General features: G+C 49.2%; 1 long non-coding RNA gene across 1 annotated transcript in view; it reads right to left on the bottom strand.

Moving 5' to 3' along the window:
- The window catches only part of LOC123458594, a 230,074-nt gene that overhangs the window by 20,920 nt on the left and 184,423 nt on the right, over positions 1-24,731 (bottom strand). The window contains exon 6 of the long non-coding RNA XR_006635729.1: positions 6,473-6,717. This is a non-coding gene — a long non-coding RNA (uncharacterized LOC123458594). The remainder of the gene's footprint in view (positions 1-6,472; positions 6,718-24,731) is intronic.

Genomic DNA, 24,731 nt, shown 5'->3' on the forward strand with positions numbered 1-24,731 from the left:
TTACAAGCTCTAAATCTAATGGAGGAAGACAAGTAAAATAAAAGCAAATGAATGTATCACTATAAATCATGCTGTAAAGAGAGAAACGAAATCAGAAAGTTGACAGAATAGGAATCATTACCACTTATCCTTCACATAAATATCAATTTGAACATAATTCCATCTGTACAATACTTTCATAAGAGCCAAGGCATCCAAGTGAGAGTACAGAATCTGGGTATAGATCAGAAAGAAGAAGAGGTTCATTGAGGAGGACGGCAAGGACACTTCACGCTGTCCACATCACTACTTCATCACTGAGGAGGACGGCAAGGACACTTTACGTTGTCCACATCACTACTTCACCCCACATGCCAGCTCAGTGAACAAAGACATTGCTGAGTTTGCTCCAGATCCCAGCACCAGGGCTGCCCCAGTGAACTCCAGGTCCAGGCTGACTCTCACCGATCTAGGCTCTGGGTCTTAGTCAGGCCACCTCTGGGGATCATAGTGCAAGACAAGCCACTGTGGACTCAGGATTCAGGCTTATAACATAGATCTAGACTTCAAGTCCAGCTTCTGTTGAACCAGGAACTAGGTTTAGCCATCCTTATAGCCCACACAAGTGGCTCCAGGTTACAAGAAGGTCCCTATAAACTCAGGATATAAGCCCAATTGCTCAGTGACCCAGGTATCAGGCTGTCCTCTCCAAGTATGGGATCACCCCCCCACCACCACACACACACATGCAACTGATGGGTTGATCAGAGGATGACTTTCCTGTAAAGGCAGCCTATAAATAAAGTGCTGGTTTCTTGTAATGGACAGACAGCAGTACCAGTCACGAGGACTATGAGTACTAAGGAAAATGTGCCACCTTGAAAGGTACAAAATAAAATGCCAATAACAAATCTAACAACATGGAGAGCCATGAATTGCTTGACAAAGCATTCCACACAAAGTCTTGGAGAAGCTCATGAACTATAAAATAACCAATAACATCAGGAAAATAATGCACACACATAAATTAAAGTTCAAAACATGGTCAGAAACTATAAAAATCAACAAAACACAAATTCTGACAGTAAGTCACAATAACTAAACTCAAAATTCCACATAGAAACTAGAGAGATGGCTTAGCAGTTAAAGCAGTTGCCTAAGGACACAGGTTCAATTATCCAGAATCCACATAAGCCAGATGCACATGGTGGTACATGTGATTGTAGTTTGTGTGCAGTGGCTAGAGGGCCTGGTCTGCCCATTCTCTCTAATAAATAAATAGAAACAAAATTTTTAAAAAATCAAAAAGAAATTCCATGTAAAACTTCCATAGCAGACTGGACAAACTAGAAAAAAATAATCAACAAGGTCAAATACAGGTCATTTGAAATTACTCAGTCAAAGAAACAAACAAACAAATAAAACCACAAGTGAATGAAGTACAAGAAGTTGAGACTCACAGGACATCATCATGTAGACTAGAAGAGAGACTTCCAAGTTTGTTTGAAGAAAAGAAAATTACAGAAAACTTTTCCAAATATGGAGAGGGAAATAAATACCACAATATAATTTGAAGAACTAAAAGCTGATTAGATAAAGAGATCTTCACCAAGACATATAATCAAATTCTCAAAGTCAAAGTTATGGAGAGTTTTAAAGTTGTGAATGAAAAGTGACTTGTCATAGACAGGCGAACTAGCATATGACTATCAGTAGATTTACCAGCAGAAGTCTTGCAAATCAGCAGGAGTGGGTAACACATGTGAAATACTGAAAGGGAAATTGCCAATCAAGAATACCATACTCACGAAAGCTATTAACCAAATGTAAAGGGACATGAAGGTTTATCTAGGCAAATAAAATGTTTTATTTTTCTAATTCTCACAAGGTCCACCTCATAAAAAATGAATGGTAAAGGAAGTTCTGCAAACTGAAATAAGAAGATGCGTACAAACAGCATAAAACACATAAAGTATAAAAACTCACTATAGGGCTGAAGAGGTGGCTCAGCAGTTATGGAGCTTTCCTGTAAAGCCTAACAACCCAGGTTCAATTGTTCAATTCCCCAGTTCCCCTGTAAAGCTAGATGCTCAAAGTAGTGCATACATTTGGAGTACATCTGCAGTGGCTAGAGGCCATGCCATGCCCATTCTTATTTTCTGTGTCTGTCTCTCCTCTCTCTGTTCCTCACTCCTTGAAAATAAAGAGATTAAACACACACACACACACACACACACACACACTATAAAGGTAAGAATACAGACAAATTCAAAATGTACTATAATGGTAATATACAAGTTACTTTTAACTCAAGTATAAAATCTGAACAATAAAAGCATTAAAAATAACTGGAGCTTCAATAACTTTCTAATGGATATATAACAGCACTAACCATAATGTAAGTAATGTAATCTGTCAGAAGATAAGGTAGAGGTTTTGCATAGAGTCAAAGTTTGTCAGCTTGGGGCTGCTAAGACAGTTAAGCTGTTAATAGCACTTCCTGTCCAAGCATGAGGACCTCAGGTGGCCTGAGCGATCACTTCAGCTCAATTCCCTTGACCCACATAAATAGGTGGGTAGGACCACAATCTTGTAATCCCAGTCCCATAGAGGAGCACAGAATCACTAGAGCTCTGTTAAAAAAAAAAAAAAAAAACAGCTAAGCTGCAAGATCAGTGAGAGACTCCGCTTCAAACCAGAACAGGCTGAAGAGCAATGGAGTTGCACACCTGACGTTCCACTCCCGCAGCCCAGGCAAGAGCCCCCAGCACAGCGCGCGGGCCAGTGCGCAATGTGAGGGTACACACAAGTGCACACACCACACACCAACCATGTTACACACACACACAGTTGTTAGCTCAAATAGACTACTATAATGATGCTCCATGTAAACCTCATGAAAACACAAAGTAAAAGCCTATATATGGATCTTGAAAGGGGAAGGAATCAGAGTATACCATATAAAAATAAATATTATCAAATCACCGAGGAAAAACTACTAAGCGAGCAAAGAAACTACAAAATAACCAGAAAACAAAATTGCAATTGCAAGCCTTTACCTATAATGGTTATGTCTGAAAATAGATTATATTATCCAGTCAAATAAAGAATAGCTGAATGGGAAAAATAAACAAATGGTTAAATTATAAAAGATGATTTAGGGACCGGAGAGATTACGCAGTTGTTAAAGGTAGTTGCTTCCAAAGCCTGACAGCCTGGGTTTGATTCCCCAGTACCCATGTAAAGCCAGACGTAATAAGGTACATTCATCTGGAGTTCATTTGCAGTGGCAGGACATCCTGGTGTACCCATTCTTTCTTTCTCCCTTTCTTTTTCTCTCCCCTTTGGAGCAGGTGGTGGTGCATGCTTTTAATCCCAGCACTCGAGAGGCAGAGGTAGGAGGATCACTATGAGTTTGAGGTCAGCCTGGGACTATATAGTAAATTCCAGGTCAGCCTGGACTAGAGTGAGACCCTCCCTTGGAAAAACAAAAAACAAAAAGCAAAAAAAAAATTGGGCTGGAAAGATGTTTGCCTGTGAAGCCTAATGACCCAGACTCCATTCCCCAGACCCATGTAAGCTACGTGCACGTGGTGGCACAGGCATCTGGAGTTTGTTTCAGCTGGATAGAGGCCCTGACACACCCATTCTCTCTCTATTTGCCTCTTTCTCTCTTTCAAATAAATAAATAAATTGAAAATATATATATGTATTTTATAAAACAACATGATCCAACTATTTGCTGCTTACAAAAGACGACATTGTTCAGGAATGGTAGCTCAAATCTGCAACTCAGAACATGGGAGGCTAAAGTAGGAGGATTTCTCCAAGTTCAAGGCCAGCACGGGTTACATAGTGAGCTCCAGGTTAGCTTGAGCCACAGAGACCCTTTCTCAAAAGCACAAAATAATGATGATTTAATAGACTAGCTTTAGCCTGAAGGAAAATAATGCAAATGCTAATCAAGACAGTAGGGAAGGAGGAAGTGCTTGCTCATAGCCAGCAAACAGTGTAAGTGGGGTTAGAACTAAGAACTCAAGCCAGAGGTCAGACTTCACAGGCCTCGTCATGGTCAGCTCCACACTGCTGGGCACAGTTTATGGGAGAAAGAGATTTATTTGAAGCTTACAGATCCCGGGGAAGTTTCATAATAGCAGAAGCTGGTCCTCTTTTCTCAGATCCAGGCACAGATAAAAACCACCAGCGGCACCAAGAGCTAGCATCCCCTGGGAATCCTGGCAGAGCTCAACGGCTCTACATACCTTAGGCTGAAATTCAGGTGCTCCGCCCACCTCCTGTAGCAGGAGTCCGCCTGCTAGGGGCAGAGGCTACAAACTCAAATTTAATTACACCTGCGTCTATTATTCAAACCACCCACAGGCATAGAGACCAAAAAAAGGGGGGGGGGATCAAAACACAACAAGGAGAGAAAGTGGCAGGTTGAAAAAAGAGAAGAAGTGAAATCTGCTTCTGGGGACTTTGTCCCTGATAAAGGTTTAAAGGTGACGAGGCTGGACTTGAGAGCAGCGATGGTGGCGTGAGTCGTCAGTGCCACACGAACAGCAGTGACTCACGCTAAGGTGGTAAGAAGCTCGGCACTGCTTTTAAGTTAAAGGAGGAAATGATCAAGGCTAGGCTGGGATTTCAGAATTTGGAGAGATGGCTCAGTGGTTAAGGTGTTTGCCTGCAAAATCTAATGACCTAGGTTCAACTCCCCAGTACCCATGCAAAACATCATGCACAAAATGGTACGTGCACCTGGAGTTTCTTTGCAGTGCCTAGAGGCCCTGGCATACCCATTCTCTCTGTCTCTCTACTTGCAAATAAATAAGTGAAAATATTTTTTAAATGGACTTAAACATTGGGAAGGGATGTCTGAGATAGGAAAATTCAGTAAGACAAAAGAACTTGGTGACCCAACATCAGACCCCAATGGGAGAGATGGAATTACAGACACAACGGACAGCAGGAAAGAAACAAGACCAGGAACGGGGGGTTTTGGAAGAGAGAAAACCGCCGATCCTTCCCTTTTGATGAGAGCAAGGTTATTACTTGATAGCAGGGCTCCCCAAGACTCATAAGGGAAAAGGCTGTGAACACGTGTTTACAATAAATGTCCCGCCTCCAAATCCTATGATCAACCCTGGTGGCTCCTCTGTTCAGTGTAACGGCATCCGCTGTCAGCTCTGTCTGTTCTCAGACCAGTCTGCTGGAGCCCCCTTCCTCCAGAATGTTAGGCCAAGTGAAAAGTGCAGAGACTGAGACCCTAGAGCAAGTAGTGAGAGATGAAGAGAAGTGATGTCACTTGAGAGATTCAGAGAGAACTAGTCGCCAAATATCCCTGGAACATGCCAGATTTAGGATTCAAACCCAAGGCCTTTTGTGTAGTCTCTCAGCAAATCAGTAAAGGGCCCAGCAGTGTTGGAAAGAAGAAACCGTGACCTCACTCCATTTCTGTCCCCCTTCCTGCCAGTGTCCACCACACAGAGGCATGAGAGCCCCCCATGTAGTCCACACCCTCCACATACCTCGGCCTCCAGGACACGACACAAGGCCGAGACCTTGAAGGAGCGCACGGAAGCTCTCCAGCACCCACGGAAGCGCTCCGGCACCCTTCCACTGCAGCCTCCCAGCCTTGGTGGCTGCTCTGGCTTCAGCAGCCTCTTTGCTGCAGGCTTTGTCCCGTAACCGGTGACTGTGAGCCGTTCGGAGCAGGGGAGGACCTCCACCTAAATCGGGGCCAGCATCCCCGTGCCCCCATCTTCCTTCCTCATCCACACTCTCCTGCTTTGTTCCTAACAGTGCTACCAAAATGGGAAAAATTAAAAAAAAAAATCTCTAAACTTCTGAGAGGGCAGGCTATTTGGTCTGGTTGTCTTAAGACATGAAGACCAGCTGATTACCCACAGCAGCGGCATCAGTGGTCCACTCCCAGGAGGCTGCCCTTCCCAGCCTCGCTGCCAGCCCAGAGCACAGAGGCCTGGCAACCAGAGAAAAGAAAAGCTCCTATCTCTGATTCCGCAGGGCCTCTGATAAGAAATGTCATCCCGCGCTGGGTAATATTACCCAGGCGATAAGAATCTCTATCAGCTCTCACACACGGCCGCAGAGCACAGAGCCCCGCTGCAGCAGGGTAATTTATTTGCTTAAACTGAAACCCCTGAGAGGCTGTGAGAAGTGCACTGAATAAGAGAGGAAGAGCTAAGCACAACCCCTTGGACCTGCTGGGAACCTCTGTCTCCCAGGGAGGAGGAGAAGCCTGAGAACAAGGCCTCCTTTGCTGCCCTTACAATAAGCACTTCCACCTCCCCTTTTGCCAAAGGGCACTTTGACTAGTGTTATCACAGCTAATCCTCACTACAATCTCCAAAGGAGCACTTTTAGCCTTTTATAGATCAGGAAATTGAGATTCAGCAAGGTTAAGTAAGGCAGCCAAGGTCATTCAGTCAGCCAGCCCTGAGCAGGTCCCAAACCTCCAACAGGTCGGACTCACCAGAGAGCAGTCAGCTGGGGAGGATGATGCAGCTTCGGGGCCTGCTTAGCTCCGATGACTAAATTAATCAATTAACTCAGATCTGCCCCACTTAACTGGCAGTGTCGGCGGCTACACAGGATGATTTCAAAGGCCAATTTCACCCCTGCTGCCTTCTTCCTGTCTCCGGGTAGCTCGAAACAATGAGGAAGCCCCACAGTGAGGGAGACAGCCGGCAGAGTCACAGTGGACACCAGGGACTGGACCTAGGAAGGGAGAAGATGTTTCAGGGGCTTAGATTTCAACCTTGATCAACATGTACATGGAAATTGTGGGTAAAACCTTTCCCCTCTGTTATCCATCCGTCCATTCACAAATCTCAGGGGGTGGCCTATCACAATGCGGGCTCTGGACTTGGCCCCGCCTTTATGGAGTGATCGGTCTCCTTGCTGGACAGCAAAGAGGCAGCGACAACACAGTTTGCTTGTAGTAAGTAGTTCATAAGACTGATCTGGGATCAGTGGCCAGGCACTGACATGTAGCCTTTAGCACAATTCACTCCACACTGTTCAATGCCCTGCTCCTTGTGCATCTGGCTTACATGGGTCCTGGAGAGTTGAACTGGGATCCTTGGCTTTGCAGGCAAACACCTCAACTGTTAAGCCATCCCTCCAGCCCCCAAGTCATGTCTTTCTCCCTGTTCTTGGTTACCACTCTATAGGTTTTGCCCATGTTTGCCCTATATTATCTAAGTGCACATAGATATTACAAGCCAGGATCCACATATGAGGGAGAACATGCAATTTGGGTCTTTCTGAGTTCAGGTCAATTTCCTTAATATCATTCTTTCCACATACACTCATTTTCCTGCAAATTTCATTTCTCCATGTGGCTGAATAAAATTCCACTATGTTCACGCACCACATTTTCATCATCTGTTCTGTCGATGGATGTCTAGGCCGTGAACATGGATCTTTGTGGGAGAGCTTGGAGTCCTTGGGGTATATGTTCAGGAGTGGTACAGTTAGGTCCTATGGCAGTTCTATTTCTAATTTTTCTTTTCAAGAAACCTCCATACTGATTTATACATGGTTGTGCTAGTTAGTATACATTATAATAGAGGTGTGCCAACTTAATCATGTCTAACTAATGAACAGTGGAAAGGGAGGCATGGCAGAGGAAAAAAGTGCCCACTGCTGAGCTGGGCAAGATCTAGAAGCCACTTCAACTCATTCGGTTCTTTGGGTTTAGCCGGCTAGATCTAGACTCAGCAGCTCTCACTGTTGCCCTGTGATCTAGAAGTCACAAAAATTCTCCAATGACAAAATGGGAGTATGAACAGACTCCTCAGAGAAGGCATTCTTGAGGCTGAGCTGCAAGGTGTAGGTCACACTAAGGAGCCAGGCAAACACCAAATAATTTTGTTCCATGTGTTGCCTAGGCCTCCTGGGAAACGGACAGTGCAAGAGACCCAGAGGCCTTCTTACACGAAGTCTGCACAGGAAGTGGGAGGTCGGAAGGCCGTGCCAGTCACATGAAAGCTTTCTCCGGGGCTGGCTGTGCTGGCGCCTGCAAAGCCTCCAGGTGGGGCTGGTGATAGGGCAGGAGCTCGGGGCGTGGCAAGCACTGCCCTGGGGCGTCCAGATAGCTTATGTTATCTGGGAACAATGGAACCGCGGAACCGTTGTCCTGGACCTGAATCTGCCGCGCTGACACGCGGGGATAAGACCCCAGGAAATACATCCCAAGACAACTGACCAGGGTGGGTCCCAACGGACAGGCCTGACAGTGTGTCTGCTCCTTCATGCATTCATTCATGCACTTTACAGTGTGTCCCCACCACAGACGAAGAACTGTGTGACAAGGTGGGGACGTTCCACTGGATGTGAGGCTCAGCCTCCACCCTCAGGAGGGACGAAGATAAGAACGGCAAACAAGGGAGGGCCCGGGCAAGTACAACACAAAGTGCTAAGTGAAACACAGTAAGAGCAATATACACTGTGGCAAACGGCCACCTGACTGCGTTCTGACTCTGTCCCAGGCCCCAGTCTTAGTATTTTATATTGACCACGTCTAAGCGTGTTGCCCCGTCATAATCATGTTTCACGCTGGCCATCTGGACCCAGAGCTCACAGACGCTGACTAACCAAATGGACATGTGTGGGGGCAGTGAAAGCTGATGTAAGCATTGTTACATTTGGAAATCCCTTCTGAGTGGCAGCCACGATGCTCAGTTTCACTTATTTCCAGTAGTGTGTTAGTGGTGATTTAGATTAGAACATGGGCTGGGTCCAGATTTGCCTATCAGGAGCCGGATGACTTTGAACTGGTTCCTTTACCTTTCTGAACCTAGTGAATTGACCTCAGCATGCCTGGGTCTGAGTCTGGAGGTCATCTCTAAAACAGAGTCTCAACATTGCTTTGCAATAGGAACTTACTAGGCACCTAACATGTTCCAGGGACTCCGTCTTGCTAAAACTAACAACAATTTATGCAGAGGGCTTTCCAAGATGGGCTGTATGTGCGCTCTATAAGGAAAGGAGAGCTTTGTCCTCACTCTAGGTCTCAAGGCATCTTGTAACAAGGCTTCTAGTCTGACTTCTCTTTGTTTGGTTCCTTGAAAATACTTGTTCTGATTTCAAAACATAATCAATCAAAAAGCTTCCCTTGCTCCTGGCCCCAGCAGCCCTGGAGCCCTACTCTGCAATGCAGTACAGCACAGGATGTAGAGGGAAGGCAGCATCTCCTCACAAGCCTCAAGCCCCAGAATCTATCGGACAGACACCTCACAAGGAGACCCTGCTGCTTAGCAGAGTTAGAAGACTTGTCCGGGCCACCCCGCAGCCTGAACGAGAGCTGAGCACTCCTCACAAAAGCCTCGCTGCGGGCGGGCCTCCAGGCGTCAAGGACCGCCAGGGTCGCTGTTTCTCCTCTCTGCTTCCTGTGCCCCAAGGTGACAATGGCCGCCTGCGCCTGTCATGCTTTCACTGCCGTGATGGGCCTTCCCTCTAGAACTGTAAGCCAGGTCAAAACCTCTTCCTTCCATAAGCCACTTCCAGTCAGGTAGGCATGTTGTCCTAATAACATTGCCAACCTGAAAGTCCCCAGTCGACAATGCTTCACAATCTGCAGTTTGTGGAGTGCCAACATGGTGTCACAGATGGAAAATTCTACATCACACTTTATATCTCATGCACAAAACTCACCAGACATATCATATAATATTACCCTTGGGCTATGTGTATCAGGTATATACAAAACATGAATCAATCTCATGTTTAGATTTGAGTCCCAGCCCACTGTATCTATCTCTGAGGCATCCACATGTGTTGAAAAGCCCGAGCTGAAATCCTCAGTCCTTCTGGTCCTGAACATTTTGGATCAAGGACCCTCAACCTGCAGCACACACGATGGTCCAAACACATTGCAACACTGGCTCCACAATTAGTCCAGGCCCGCTCATCTGGACGAGTCTTGCTCAATGTTATTCTTTGCTTGATGGTTTCTACATCCAGAGGGACAATACTTCTCTAAAAAAATCAATTGTCCCCAGCAACCTACCTACACAGTTCTTGGAAAATATGGGTTAAACATTGTGCCTCGCAAGGAAAACAAGGAACAAAACAGGTGAGGGGAATCCATAGCTGCAGCCTGCACCCTTCATTATTCACACCAAGTGTTTGCTCGAGTCACGGGGTTCAGATGCCCCCATCCCTTGGGGCTGCAGAACTATTTTTACCAACACTTGCCAGTAAGGAAGCTGAACATGTTTGAATAAATGGGATGGACTACTCGGTACCAAGAGACTTTAAATGGCTTCAAGAGGCTTCAGGGCAGGGGAACTGAAGATGGCTTAGAAGGAAGATGCTGGAACAGTCAATGTCTGACTAATACAGGAGAAGCAACTGATGCATGTTCTGCTGTTGCCTAGGATCCTGGAGGGGCTGCAAAGCACCCAGCACATGAGTGGGCTTGCTGGGATAAGTTCCCATGCATCCAGAAAATAATACAAGATAGAGGACTCTGGTTCGAAGATGAAGAAGCAATGAGTGATGGGGTGTGCTTGGCATATAGTGAGTAATCAGTAAATATCCCCTACCCATAGCACATGTGTCTCTCACGTGTATGTGTGAGGGGGTGAGGAGCTAGCTCACATGATTATGGAGTGGGTGGATCCAGAATCTACTACTCCAGGTGTGCATATCCACCCTGTTCCTCATATACCATACGCATCTCCATTGGGTTCTCTAACCAGCATCGCAAACTTGACCATCCCACCTAGGTCTGTAACAACCAACACAATTAACCTGCTCCAAGTCCCTGCTGATTCTAGGTAAAGAGCCTCTAGTTGCACAAAATAAAAATTTTTATTCCCGGCACCCCCATATCCAATCTACCTTGCAGAAAATTCAGAATCTCCTCTGCCATCACTCACCCTAGCTCCTGAGCCTTCTCCCAGGAGTGCACCTGCCCAGGTGACTCCACCCCAGGCCACTTCCAGCCCATGTACAGCCCAGCTACCTGCCTTGTCTTCTGCAGTGGCCACGTCCCCACCTCTGCCCATCTCTGCCGGCCCCGACAGGGTGTTCCTGGAGCTGCCGCATCAGACGGGAGATGCCATTCGCGTCAGTCACCTTGTGAGCCTGGCAGTGGCCATGAAGGTCACGGAGCGTGAGCCTGAGGGTGACGGGAGGGGCTGGGCCTCCTCAAGGGTGAGCGGAAGGAACAGCAGGGGAGGAAGGACAGCGTGGGATAGATGTCTGCTTGGCAGCGTCCTCATGCAAGCTGCGCGGGTTGTTCTCTGAACTGTACTGGAGGGAGGGCGGCGAGGAGGCGAAGCAGGAACCTGAGCAGTGCTCCACAACCTCCACGGACTCTGCTGCCAAGCACTGGCTACAGTTTCACACACCAGTGGCCAGAGAACAAAGGAGGAAAGAAGAAAGGCATCTGATGAGGACCAGGAGGAAGGAAGCCTGCCATGGCCAAGAGGAGAGGCTCACGGTACATGGTAGGGTACTCAGCCTGGAGCTGCCCCTCTCGCTGCTCAGGGTCCTCCCTCAGGCAGACCCGAGGATAAACCACACACGGGCCACCAGCCTCCTCCCGTGCGGAACGCCTTGGATGGAGACAGTGACGAAGGAAAGAACGCGACCATGGGGAACGTCCAGCCTGGTTCCCAGGGCTTGTTCACCGTCTCTACAAGGTCCCGTGTCAGTTAGGACCACACAGCTTCTTAGAAAGCCCTCCCACTAACTTGGCAGGACCCAGCCAACTTCAGAGCATGATTTTACAAGCAATAAAGGATCCGGTCCCCAGAGATGTCAGACAGGTCCTGGCAGTGAGGACATGGGATGATCTCAAAGCAATGCAAACTGGTGATGCACAGAAGGGCAGAGTGAACTGATGATTGATGGGGCCCCTTTATTCCAGAGCGGGCCCCCTTCGGCCAGCTGATACGCGCGACTTCCTTTTCAGACCCTCACTCCACCAGAGGTTGTGTCCTTGGCTCTTAGCCTCCCAGGTGGCTACAGGTCCTACCAGTGATATAGTCTGCAACAGCACCTGTGGTGGTTTGATTCAGGTGTCCCCCATAAACTTAGGTGTTGCGAATGCTAGCTCCCCAGCTGATGGATATTTGGGAATTAATGCCTCCTGGAGGGAGTGTATTGTTGGGGGCAGGCTTATGGGCTTTATAGCCAGTTTCCCCTTGCCAGTGTTTGGCACACCCTCCTGTTGCTGTGGTCCATCTTCTGTTGGCCAGGGGGTGATGTCCACCCTCTGCTCATGCCATCGTTTCCCCCTGCCATCGTGGAGCTTCCCCTCGAGCCTGTAAGCCAAATAAGCCTCTTTTTCCCAGAAGCTGCTCTTGGTTGGGTGATTTCTACCAGCAATGCGAACCGGACTGCAACAGCACCCTTGTGAACAGGGGACTTCCAGACACGTGTCAGATACAGGGCAGTAACAAACGGGTGGGAGCCTTATCCGCATCAACACAGAAAGAGATTCCTGGAGAAACCTGGCATTCCGAAATTTCAAACTACAAAATGAACAGCAAGCCAACCTGTTCCTCAGATCCCCTTCATGAAGGCTATTTTTCAAACTGTCAAAGAGCCTGTAAGGAACTGAACCTACCTTTCCAAGAAGATCACAATTGTCACCAGATACATCAAGCCTCTTCACTTGATACTGGCCAGAACTCTACCGAGTGAGGCTAGAAACCTAGGTTACCCCTCCTTACTGGCAGATACATGTAGAAAGGAAAGAACATTAACAATCGAAGGTTAGTTGATAAACTCTTTGCCAGGAAGGGATGTGTGTGTGTGTGTGTGTGTGTGTGTGTGTGTGTGTGTGGTAGGGAAACAGATGGGATTTCTGCTGTTCCAATGTTGGGGATTGGTGGTCTAAGCCAGAAGGTCTCTGAGGGGGACTCTGCAGTCACTCCCGTCAGGGACCCTGGCTGGCAATGTCTGGAGGCCTTTGCATGGCATTGCACTGCTGAGCTCTCACAGCCACCAGGAGATGGAAATGACCACTATCCTTTCACAGGTAAACCGGGCTGTGGCGAGTAACAGAGCACAATCTCACTCAGCACAATGCCAGCTGAGCCCGGGTGTTGACACTCTACGGCTCTAGGTCAGAGCCAGTGAACATTCCAACTCCTTCTCATGGACGCTCTGTGCCCAAGCTCCTCCCGTAGCTGGAGAAGGGCAATGAGCACAGTACAGTAACATATAGGTATGAAAGTGCGTAATAAAACCCATCATTTCGTACACTAACTGAAAAGAAACATTCAAACAAAGAAGACCCATCTCGTCTCATAATGCAATAGTGACATACTGCCTTAGCTTCCTCTTGCTGCTGTAACAAATGCTCACAAATATGGCAGCAGAAAACACAAATGTACTCTCTCAGCTCTGATACCAGAGGTCTATTCACCCCCCCCCCCAAAAAAAAAAAAAAAAAGGCTTAAGGGGTAAAAACCAAGGTGTCAGAGCAAGCATGGAGATGCTCATCTGGAATCCAGCATTCAGGAGGCTGAGGCCAAGGGATCACAAAGACAAGGTTGTGCTTGGCTACATAGAGAGTTTGAGTCCAATCTGGACTGCATGAAACCCTATTTTAAAGGGGAAAAAAATAAAACAAAGAAAAGCAGGAGGCTAGTGGTGGGCTGGTTCCTTCAGGAGGCTCTCACAGGCCTCAGGTACTGCCTCGGCTCCTGGTGGCATTGCTCCATTCTCTTCATCCGTAGACCTACCAGCTTTTTCTAGCCAGACCTCCCTCTGTTTCCCTCTTTGAAGAGCACTTGTGATGACACCGTGTCCACCTGGACGATGCAGCATAGTCTCCCCATCTCGAGATCTGCTTCTGAATCCCTGCTTCAAAGTCCTTTTGCCATGAATAGTCTATGGGGGCGGGAGAGATGGCTCAGCCAGGTTCAGTTCTCCAGTATCCACATAGAGCCTGACGCACAGAGTGGTGCCTGCTCATCTGCAGGGCCTACAGACCCTGGTGTGCCCATTCTCTCTGTCTCTCATTAGATTTCTGATCTCCAGAACAGAGAGAGTACATTGTGTTTAATGCAGCGAAGTTTGTGAGTGTTTCTTACAGTATGTGTGGGCCTCTCTCTCTCTGCTTGAAAATAAGAAAAATAAAAACATTTTCAAAAAAAGGTAAAGTGAGCCAGGCGTGATGGCACATACTTTAATCCCAGGACTTGGGAGGCAGAATTAGGACTGCCATGAGTTTGAGGCCACCCTGAGACCACATAGTGAATTCCAGGTCAGCCTGAGCTAGAGTGAGACCCTACCTTTAACCCTTCCCCCCCAAAAAAGAGATTAAATGAGTGAAAAGATGTAAAATAAGTAAAATAGTGTTTAGCACATAATAAATTTCTCTGCAAACATTAGCTGCTTTTTACTTTCTGACTTTATTCGGGCTTTTTGCTAATGTTATTTCTCTTTCTCTCCCTCTATCCCTGCCCCTCTCTCACACACACCATAGGTACTTGAGGGGCCTCAACTCACTGATCTTCTGAAGAACTCCTAAATTTAGGCTCCTTAAGTGAGTTTAGCATATGAGGACTGGAAAATAAAAAATGCGAGGAAGTCACCTCCAGTCAAGGTCAGTACTATGTCCACAGAGCTGAGAGGCCCACGCAGCGTGCCAGCTACTGCGAGGGCCAGGAGTGCTCCTCCCGCTCCCAACCTGTAACCAGGATCCAGGCCGGGACACTCCCCACAGCTCCAACGCATTTTCATGCCATTCTGCGACACTTCCTGCAGCTTTTGTGGTCTACAATGCGCTAGGCTGGACAGGCGGCCCAGGCATGCTTCAAAGACTCACCTGGCAGCCATGCCAAGCACCTGTCCCCTGCCAGCCACCTGCCACCAAGCCCCAGGGACTCACAGGAGGGAGGTGCCTGCCCCTGTAAATACTCCAGGTGCTACTTACGCCTCAGCCATGGGATCTGTCCTGGAAGAGCCCGCGGTGGGCTAGCCCAGGTACGCCGGGCAGAGGCTGAGGCCCAAGTAGCGCCCGGACTCTTGGTAGCAGACAGATTCCTGGCAGCAGGACAAGTCGAGGGAACTTAATCTCTGCCTAGGATGAAGGAGCGCAGAAGAGCTTTGAGGGGCAGCCAGTGTCTGCTTTCATGGGTTCCTGTTCAAGCACACAGGTGGCTTAGGAGTCACCCCCGAGTCTACTACAGGCACGTCTGTGTGTGTATGTGTGTGTGCACATTTCTGTGCCCCTGACTGTACGTATCAGTGCAATAGCACATCTGTGTGTGCGTGCACATTTCTGTGTCCCTGACTGTACGTATCAGTGGAAAAGCATACACATTTCAGGTTTCCTCTTGCTTATCTGAATTTCTTAAATCGTGCCAAAAGTATTCTCTTTAAAATTAAAAGATGGACTGGAGGTCCCAGTGAGTTGGAGAAGATGGAACATGGAATGTCTGCCAAAGGAAGCTGCAGGGGTGAGCACAGCCAGCCCAGGAGAGGGCAAGGCCCCAGAGGTCAGGCTGCCTGGCCCCGGGGAGCTCATAGCACACTGCGGAGCGCCGGGTGCCGCCACGCACGGGGCTGGACGAGCTCAGCTCTGGCCCATTCCTCCTTTGCACAATCATTTTCTTTTCCTTTGGAGTGAGAATGTAGACTCCATGCCACTGTATCTTGGAAGTGTGTCGTGGTGGTTTGATTCAGGAGTCGCCCATAAACTCTCCCCAGCTGATGGCAATTGGAAATTGAAGCTTCCCGGAGGCAGTGTGTTGTTGGGGGCAGGGTTATAGGAGTTATAGCCTGTTTCCCCATACCAGTGTCTGGCACACTCTCCTGTTCCTGTTGTCCACCGGATGTTGGCCAGGGGGTGATGCCCACCCTCTGCTCATGCCATCGTTTTTCCTCTGCCACCATGGAGCTTCCCCTTGAGTCTGTAAGCCAAAATAAACCCTTTTATCTTCAAAAAAAAATAATAAAAACATTAAAAATGGAAGACCTCTCTTGTGTGGGTCTGTAACTAGGAGACAGTGGCAGGCAGCCAGGTAACTGGGGCAACGAGACGCAGCAGATCTTCTGCACCGCCTCCAGGTCTTGCTGACCCTCAAGTGTCACTTAACAAGTGTGTCACCCCCAGAGAATAGCACTGTCCTGGCAGCTGCTGTCTGCAGGCAACTTACAGTGTGCTGAGCCACACTCCCTGCTCTCTCCCCAGATGCCTGTGAGCTGGGTGGATGTCCACTCTCAGAGGGGCACGCAGCAAGTGGGTCACTTGGGCAGTGATGGTGAGTCTCAAGTCATGGCCCATGCTCCTTCCCCTATATTGTCCTGCCTCTCCTTAGCCTCAGGGCCACTTTCTGTCTGCTGCCAGGGAACAGACTGCACTGCTGGGCCAGCGAGAGAGCAGACAGCTTCCTCATGGAGGAAGGGGAGGCCTGAGAAAGAACTCTGGGCACTGGGACTCGCCTCACGCAGCATTCCTGGACAGCATGCCCATGCCAAGCAAGGAGAACGTCCGTCGGGGCAGCTCTACCCCAGGGCCCTCGAGCAGCAGCCAGTCCTGGGAACCAGCGAGGCGGGAAGCGGCCACCACAGCGCAGTCACCAGCACCCCGCCCTGAGTGCTTGGCCAGCATGGCTGGCTGCTTGTCAAGGCTTCAAAGGGGCAAATGAAGCAGGCCAGGGGACCAGGCTGGACAGGTCTGCCTGAAACTGAGATGTCTGCACAAAAGGAGGCCCTTGTGGGCTGAGTTGGCGGAAGCCCCTGGCGGGATGGAAGGCGGGAAACAGGAGGCCTGGAGGGAGGGCTGCGGAAGAGTGGGGTGTAAAGTGTCGTTGGCACTGGGCAGCCTGTACCCACAGGAGGGAGACAGAATACAAATAGGCATCCCAAGTGTAATCCCTGGACAGAGAAGTGCAGGTGGAAACTGGAAGAGGGCAGACATTTCTATCCACAAGTATCCGCAGGACTTGGCTGGGTGTTGACACACTGAGAAATCCCCATTCGGTGCTTTATTGATGCTGCGTGGCCTCAACTCCATCGCCCCCAGTGCCGAGCCAGGGCCTAAACCGGGCCTGCTCCTCCGGCTCCCTGAGGGCAGCCCCACCAGCATCAGCTGGGTGAGACCCCAGGGTCTGGCCAGTATGGAAACAGGGAAGAGTTTTGTCCCATGACGCGCATTAAACGAAAGGCCTGCACTGCCCTCCTGACACCTCCGTGAGCCGTGGGCCTGCAGGTGACTTCACCCTCAGGGCCTCACATACAGTAAGGGGTCCGCTGGATAGTGACGCACATTGGTGAATCGTAGGTAGAGGTAAGATCGCGTCCTGGGCCAAACACTCTGGTAACTGCATCCTCTCGAAAGTGACTGCCATCATGTGCAGAGGGGAAACTGCCCTCAGAGACCAGAAGGGAAGAAGCATTTAGCATGGGCCAGGACCTCCTAGATGCTCACCTGAGGGGTGGCCCTGTCTTCGCAGCAGGGTCACAATGGAGGGAAGTCAGCAGTCACAGGACACAGAACGTAACAGGGTTAGAACTCAGAGTCCAGCTCCAATTACGAGGTGATACTATGCCTGAGCCCTGACTTTTAGGGTTTTAGGTTCTTCCTGAAGATGAATGGGGGGGGGGCGCCCAGCAGGGTCACAACAGGTGGCTATTAAAGAACTCAGAGGAATGAGAAAGGGAAGAGAGAGAGAGGGGGGGAGAGAGACAGAGAAGATCGGATGAAAAGCAGCTATCAGCACACAGGCCTGAGTGGAAGGAGGCTGGGGGGACCCAGCCAGCCACAGCCCCGGGGCATCTACATGTTCAGTACACGGGGTGCTGTGAGGCCTTTCTCCTCACCCCACAGCTCCAAGCTTTAGTTAGAGCCAGATGAAGGCTGCGAGGAGGAGGCTGACATCAGAAACTTTCGAAGCCGGGAACAGAACCACAGAATGCTGGCAGCTCCCAGCGCCCCCCGAGCCCAGCAGTGAGAGCGCTCCCTCACCTCTTCCGTCCATCCTGGAACATCTGTCCTTAAGGGTCCCAACAGCAGGAACCATGGAGTTTCTTGGCAGCAGAGCGTGTGGCCTTCTCTGAGTGCAGACCCCTAGGCAGAAGCTCTCCGTATCTAATGTCTGTCTCTGCTGTGGCGTTTACCATAAGCCCCGCCTGTAAAATGGGGTGCTGAGAAAGCTCCCTCCATGGGAGTCTTATCTATGTGAAAATGTTTGACCACTAGCAAACCCTCAGCATGGTAATGACTGCTGTGGTGTCTTATTGACCTAGTGAAAGGCCTCTGACACAGGCCCTGGCTCTCACAGGAAGGGAGCTACCATGCTACTCTGGATGGGTACGAATTGTTCCTAACATCGGGCCAGGTGCTATCATGGGCCTGTAGTGGAATTCCAATAACTAACTGTTGCAGTCCGGTTCGCATTGCTGGTAGAAATCACCCAACCAAGAGCAGCTTCTGGGAAAAAGAGATTTATCTTGGCTTACAGGCTCGAGGGGAAGCTCCACAGTGACAGGGGAAAACGATGGCATGAGCAGAGGGTGGACATCACCCCCTGGCCAACATAAGATGGACTACAGCAACAGGAGGGTGTGCCAAACACTGGCAAGGGAAAACTGGCTTTAATACCCATAAGCCCGCCCCCAACAATACACTCCCCCTCCAGGAGGCATTAATTCCCAAATCTCTATCAGCTGGGAACCTAGCATTCAGAACACCTAAGTTTATGGGGGACACCTGAATCAAACCACCACATTCTGCCCCTGGCCCCCATAAACTGATATCCATACATGATATAAAATACAATGAAACTGATATCCATACATGATATAAAATACAATGCATTCAGTCTGACTTTAAAAGTCCCATAGTTTTTATCAATCCCAATGATGTTCAAACATCCCCTTAGTTAAAGATTTTTTAACTGAGCCATAATACCAAAAAATAACCTCAAAAAACCCATAATGGCACAGAATAAATATTCACACTGCAATAGATGGCATTGGGCATAGCAAAGAAACATTCAACCAATACAAGATTTTAAACAACCAGGGCAAACATCAAAACTCTGTAGCTTCAAGTCCAGCAACTCAAACCAGTGACAAATCTTCAAGTCCGATAATTCTAACCAGCAACGAGTCTGTGGCATTCCAATTCCGCCCCTCCAGCTAGGCTACTCACAGTCCTGGGAAATTTCATAGGGACCGGCAGCTACTTGGGAGCCATCTCATGGTCCCGGCATCTCCATTGGGTCTCCACTGCAATCCACTGTTCATCCTCATGGCCCCATGGGGTCTCTATGTAGGCAACCAGTAAACCCGCTTCACACTGTCCGTGGCCATTTCCAAAACACAAGACCGTGTTGCAAACTCAATGACCCTCTCTTTCCTGCATTTCTTATACTCCAGGATACCAGGTAGGGTGCCAATTTGTTAATCCAGGGGGGAATAAAGCAGACCTTGAAGATCTGGACACTCCTTGAGCATTCAGGCCCTTTCAAAAGAGTCTACATTCTTCCTGTTACCCCAGCACAGGTCAGCTAGCCCAGTCTCAAAGGTTGTAATCTCTCAGTTGCAGCTGAATGGGCAACTGTTCATCCAAAGATTTTTCTTTCTGCGCCATATCCCTCTGCTCACACCAGTTCATTTCTACGCCAAGCAACCCTGCACAACTTCTCAGGACATGGGCACAAGAGCAAGCTTCTCACACAAACTGCTAGCCCAGTCCAGGCAAAGCTCTTTCTCACCCTCATAAGCCAAACCTCACAGTCCATAGTTCTTACTGCCTTCGGGTCTTTCAGCTCTGACCAGGATAGACCATCAAGCTGTACTTACAGCACTGCAAGGCATCTCTTAGGCCAAGGTTTCAACTCCTTCCACATTCCTCTTGAAAATCAGCTCCAAAAGGCCAAAGCCACAGTCAGGTGTCTAGCAGCAATCCCACTCCTCGGTACCACTTTACTGTTGCAGTCCGGTTTGCATTGCTGGTAGAAATCACCCAACCAAGAGCAGCTTCTGGGAAAAGGAGGTTTATTTTGGCTTACAGGCTCGAGGGGAAGCTCCACGATGGCAGGGGAAAACGATGGCATGAGCAGAAGGTGGACATCACCCCCTGGCCAACATAAGATGGACCACAGCAACAGGAGGGTGTGCCAAACACTGGCAAGGGAAAACTGGCTTTAATACCCATAAGCCCGCCCCCAACAATACACTCCCCCTCCAGGAGGCATTAATTCCCAAATCTCTATCAGCTGGGAACCTAGCATTCAGAACACCTAAGTTTATGGGGGACACCTGAATCAAACCACCACACTAACGAACATATATGTTTTGGAGACTGGATCTCACCATGCACCCCAGGACTGAGCGAGGGACAGCAGTGCCTGTCGTGTGTACACCGGACAGTTCTCCTATCTCTGTTCCTAGGTTACACGACGAGGTCGTTGGGAGGCATACAGAAGACAAGAATCACATCTTCGGAGAGTGCCTGCCTTGTAAGCTCGCTCCTGAGGCTCCAAACGCCCAGGGCCCAACGGAAGCCTCCTGTTTCCGCCCGGTGACCTGCTGAGCAAATACTCGAGGGTGCCAGGTGCCCAGGGAGGCCAACCAAGCCAGGCGTCTGCCCAGCCAGTGCCAGCAAAAGCAGAAACAAAAGCATGTCCTTGGCACTGGCCTGTCCCCACCCTAAGGGGACAGGCAGGAGGAACGAAAAGGTCAGTGACAGGTGGCTGCAAATGGGGGCTTCATTATTCGACTCGTGTGTGTGTGGGGGTGGTTGGGCATGTCAACACTTCAGCAGCTCTGCCACTTTCTCCTGGCACACACGGGCTTCCAAGTCCTGCCTGGCTTCCCTGAGGCAAGGGCATGCAATGCTTCAGGTGTGGGACAGTGTGTCCTGTGGTACTCATGTGGGGCCCACAAACGGACAATGCCATCGAGAGCAGATGTTCAGACAATGCTGGCCTAGGCGGCCTCAACAGTCAGCAAAGGATGACAGGTCACCTGGTGGTACAGGTGATGTCCATCCATCAGGTAGAGTTTTTTTTTTTTTTTTCCCTGAATAAAATGTGGGCTTTGGGCTGGAAGGATGGCTTAGCAGTTAAGGCATTTGCCTACAAAGCCAAAGGAACCAGGTTCAATTCCCCAGGACTCATGTAAACCAGATGCACAAGGTAGCATGTGTGTCTGGAGTTTGTTTGCAGTGGCTGGAGGCCCTGGCATGCTCATTCTCTATCTGCCTCCCTCTCTTTCTGCTTCTTTCTCTCAAATAAATAAATAAATAAATAGGGGCTTTGGTTCAGTCCCTGCATGTGGGAATGGGTACAGAAGAAACTGTGTGTTGCTCTCAGGTCACCCTGGACTTAAAAGTTCATGTTTCTGTTTTCTTAGCTATGAGGCTTCAGACAGTTTTTGAGGTCTCTGAGGTGAGTTTCTTCTTCCAAACTCAGGACAGCGATTTTTCCCAGCTTGTGATGGTTAATCTTGATTTGTCAGCTTGGTTGGGTCTAGGATGGTCTAGATGTGCAAGTTCATGATGGAGTTTCTAAATTAGGTGGTAAAAGATTCTTGAGGTGAGGAGACTTCCCCTAGCTGTGGGCCAGGATCCTGGACTGGATAAAAAGCAGGGAGCTAGCTGAGTATCGATACCATTTCTCTCTGATCCCTGACAGTAGATGTCACAGATCAGCTGTTTCATGCTTGGGCCACCATTCCTTCCACACCCTCGGCTGTAAATGGAAATAAACCACCCCTTCCTTAAGTTCCTTCTCATCAGGCATGTTGTCACCACTACAGGGGACGTAACTGAGCCAAATGAAGTGGACAGGATGTGCTGATAGACAGCAGACGCCCCAAATGCTGCCACTGCTGCGTCTCTGGCCCACTGTGCATTCACAGAGTCACCTACAGAAACCTAACTAGTTACGACTTCACATGGGGCCCGAGGACTCGGCGCATCAGATGAGAGTTTCTAAGACTTCGGCTTCATACGTGAAATGAGGACCTGGCTTCTCTGCCCACTCCTAGCCCGCTCTCTCCCTCCCTCCCTCCCTCATTCTCATTCTCTCTCTCTCTCTCTCCCCCCCTGTCTCTGTCTGACAAACGGCATCACTATCATTACAGGACCCAGTGAGCTGGGGATAGCCGTGATCCTAAGGAGAGGGGACCTGAGTAGAGGGGACCGGTGGTAGGCCAGACAGATCACAGAGGCCCACTCCTCACCCTTGCAAGACTGTTCAGACCTGAAGCCACGAGGTGGGGGGGCAGGCATTGAATGGGTTGCTACCTCACTCCCATTCTTGTAGAATTCAAGTCATCCCAAATATATCTTGTATCAACCACCAAACCCACGTTGTGAAACAACCAGCCTCCCATGGCATGAACAGTAGACGGCTGTCCACACATCTGGGCAGTCGCACAGACATGGGCTTGGATGCAGTTGTGCTTTAATGGTGGTGTAGTGACGTTTTCTGCAACAAAACACCTGACCAGAAGCAGAGAAGCAGCTCACGGAAGGAAAGGGTTGTTTGTTTTTGCTTTTGGCTTACAGTCTCAAGGGGCAGGTTCAGCATAGCCAGATGGTAGAAAGGATGACAAAGCATCACTTCTTGCCACAGCTGCCTGGCAGAAAGCAGCAGCAGGAAAATCAGCTGACCCCTGGCAAGGGGGAAGCTGAGATGTAACACTGGAGGGCTCACCCCAAGCAAGGCACCACCTGGGGACCAAGCATGCAAAACTCATGAGCTGGTGGGGGCCATCTGATTCAAACTGCCCCAGACGGCTCATCCAGAAGTCTGGAAATGACTCAACTGGTCTAGATTGTGTCCATTAGGATGGAATGCTTGATCTGTTATTAATCTAGAACTGAACAACTACCCCAGGCACAGCCCGGTCTAAGTGATGGCAGAAACAGAAACACTTTATGAAAGCTCAGCCGGCACCATGTCTGCTAACAGCTCGTTCCACGCAGGCCGGGCATGCGGTCAAGCTCCGCCAAACACACGCGGACGGGAAAGGCATGGGGCGGTTCCTATAATCAACTCGCCACGCCGCATTGCAGGTGGAAAGGGGGAGGCCCTGGAAAAGTGCAGCTCTTGAAAAAAGTAACAGAACTAAGACTTCGGAGTCAGGATTGAATGGAGATTTTTGTGTTTTTTTGTTTTTTTTTTTCATTATTACTGTTGTTGTCTGAGGTGCTGGGGATTAAACTCAGAGCATTGCGCTTAGCCTCCAGCCCTGCCCTGAGGGGTTCCATCTGTATTACTCCTCAGGCTGCCACCATCCTGTACGGCCACAGAGCAGAGGCAGCCGTAAAGCGGACCTCCAGCACCGTGAACTTGGGATCTACTAGGAGACTCTCAGTAGGGATGGCCTGAGTAACAGGTGGCCAAGGAGACGTGGTCCCAATGGTGAGCCACTGCACTCTCTGGTCACCCAAAGGTCTCCCTTCCCCTATTCAGATCGGAAGCCAATAGAACCAAGTTAAATGAGTGGAATGAGCCAACAGCCCTGTATGGGGAGTGAGGATGAATTAAGCAGCCACAGAGAGGAATGCAGCCTTCCTTATGTTTCCAAACCCCATAAACCCAGGGTAAAGTTCAAGCAAAGACGCCACTCTAATTGATCCACTCCTACCCCCCTCCCGCCCCCAAGTGTCCAGCTTTCCTGGGGACAGGGCAAGCACAGCACGTAGCCAACGCCTCACGTGGTCAGCAAAGCTGCCGGGCTGAGACAGAAGAGGAGGGGCCAGGCCCGCTTCAGAGTGACACCCCGCATCTGACTGGAAGGTTCTAGATCAGGGCTCAAGAGCTGACGTATCGATAAGCTCTTTGTGACTCCAATACAGATGTTTCTCAGGTGACTTAGGAGCTCTGCTCCCTAGGATAGAAAAAAGAATCCAGCGGTGCAATGGCCCTGTGACCCCCAGAGACAGCAGGCTGTGAGGAGTGCATGTCTTGTGGGATGAACGCACGCGTGCACACACACATGCACGCACGCAAGCAGGCGCGCTCACGCAGGGAGCAAGGAAGTCGGTCACGACAGTAGCGACCAGCTCCTGCACACTTCACGCCAAGCACTACGTTAAGCTCTGTGCACATATGGCTTCATCTGAGCCTCGCTACAGCTCTGGAGTTGGGAGGTATCTGGGCTTTGATGGGCAACATGCAGTGATGACTCTGACCCTGGGGATGAGAGCTAACAAGTTGTGGGGTGGGGTGGGGTCCAGACCCGCCAGCAGAGGTGCCGACCTAGGGAGCAGGTGTTTTAGTGGAAGCATTAAATCTGCATGGGTAAAATTTCATTACACGTGAATAATTTTTTTTTTTTTTTTTTTTTTTTTTTTTTTGGTTTTTTGAGGCAGGGTCTCACTCTAGCTCAGGCTGACCTGGAATTCAATATGTAGTCTCAGGGTGGCCTCGAACTCACGGCAATCCCGCTACCTCTGCCTCCCAAGTGCTGGGATTAAAGGCATGCGCCAACCAGCAGAATTTTTTTTTTTAATTAAAAAAAAAATCCTCCTGGGGTATTACCTTCCATAGGAGACTGGAGTCTGTCCTGTAATGCCTTAAAAAAGGAGTAGTCTACTGCTCCCACAACCCCATGGGGGAATACCTGCAACCCCACTGTATTAGTCAGGGTTCTCTAGAGGAACAGAATTACTAGAATGAATTATTTTATAAAGGGAATTTATTGGATTAGCTTACAGTAGTCCAATAGCAGTTGCAGGCCTGAGAATCACCAAACCTGGTAGCTGCTCAGTCCACGTGGCCAGATGCCTCAGCAGTCCC

The sequence above is a fragment of the Jaculus jaculus genome, chromosome 2, assembly GCF_020740685.1.
Source record: "Jaculus jaculus isolate mJacJac1 chromosome 2, mJacJac1.mat.Y.cur, whole genome shotgun sequence".
Lineage (NCBI taxonomy): Eukaryota > Metazoa > Chordata > Mammalia > Rodentia > Dipodidae > Jaculus > Jaculus jaculus.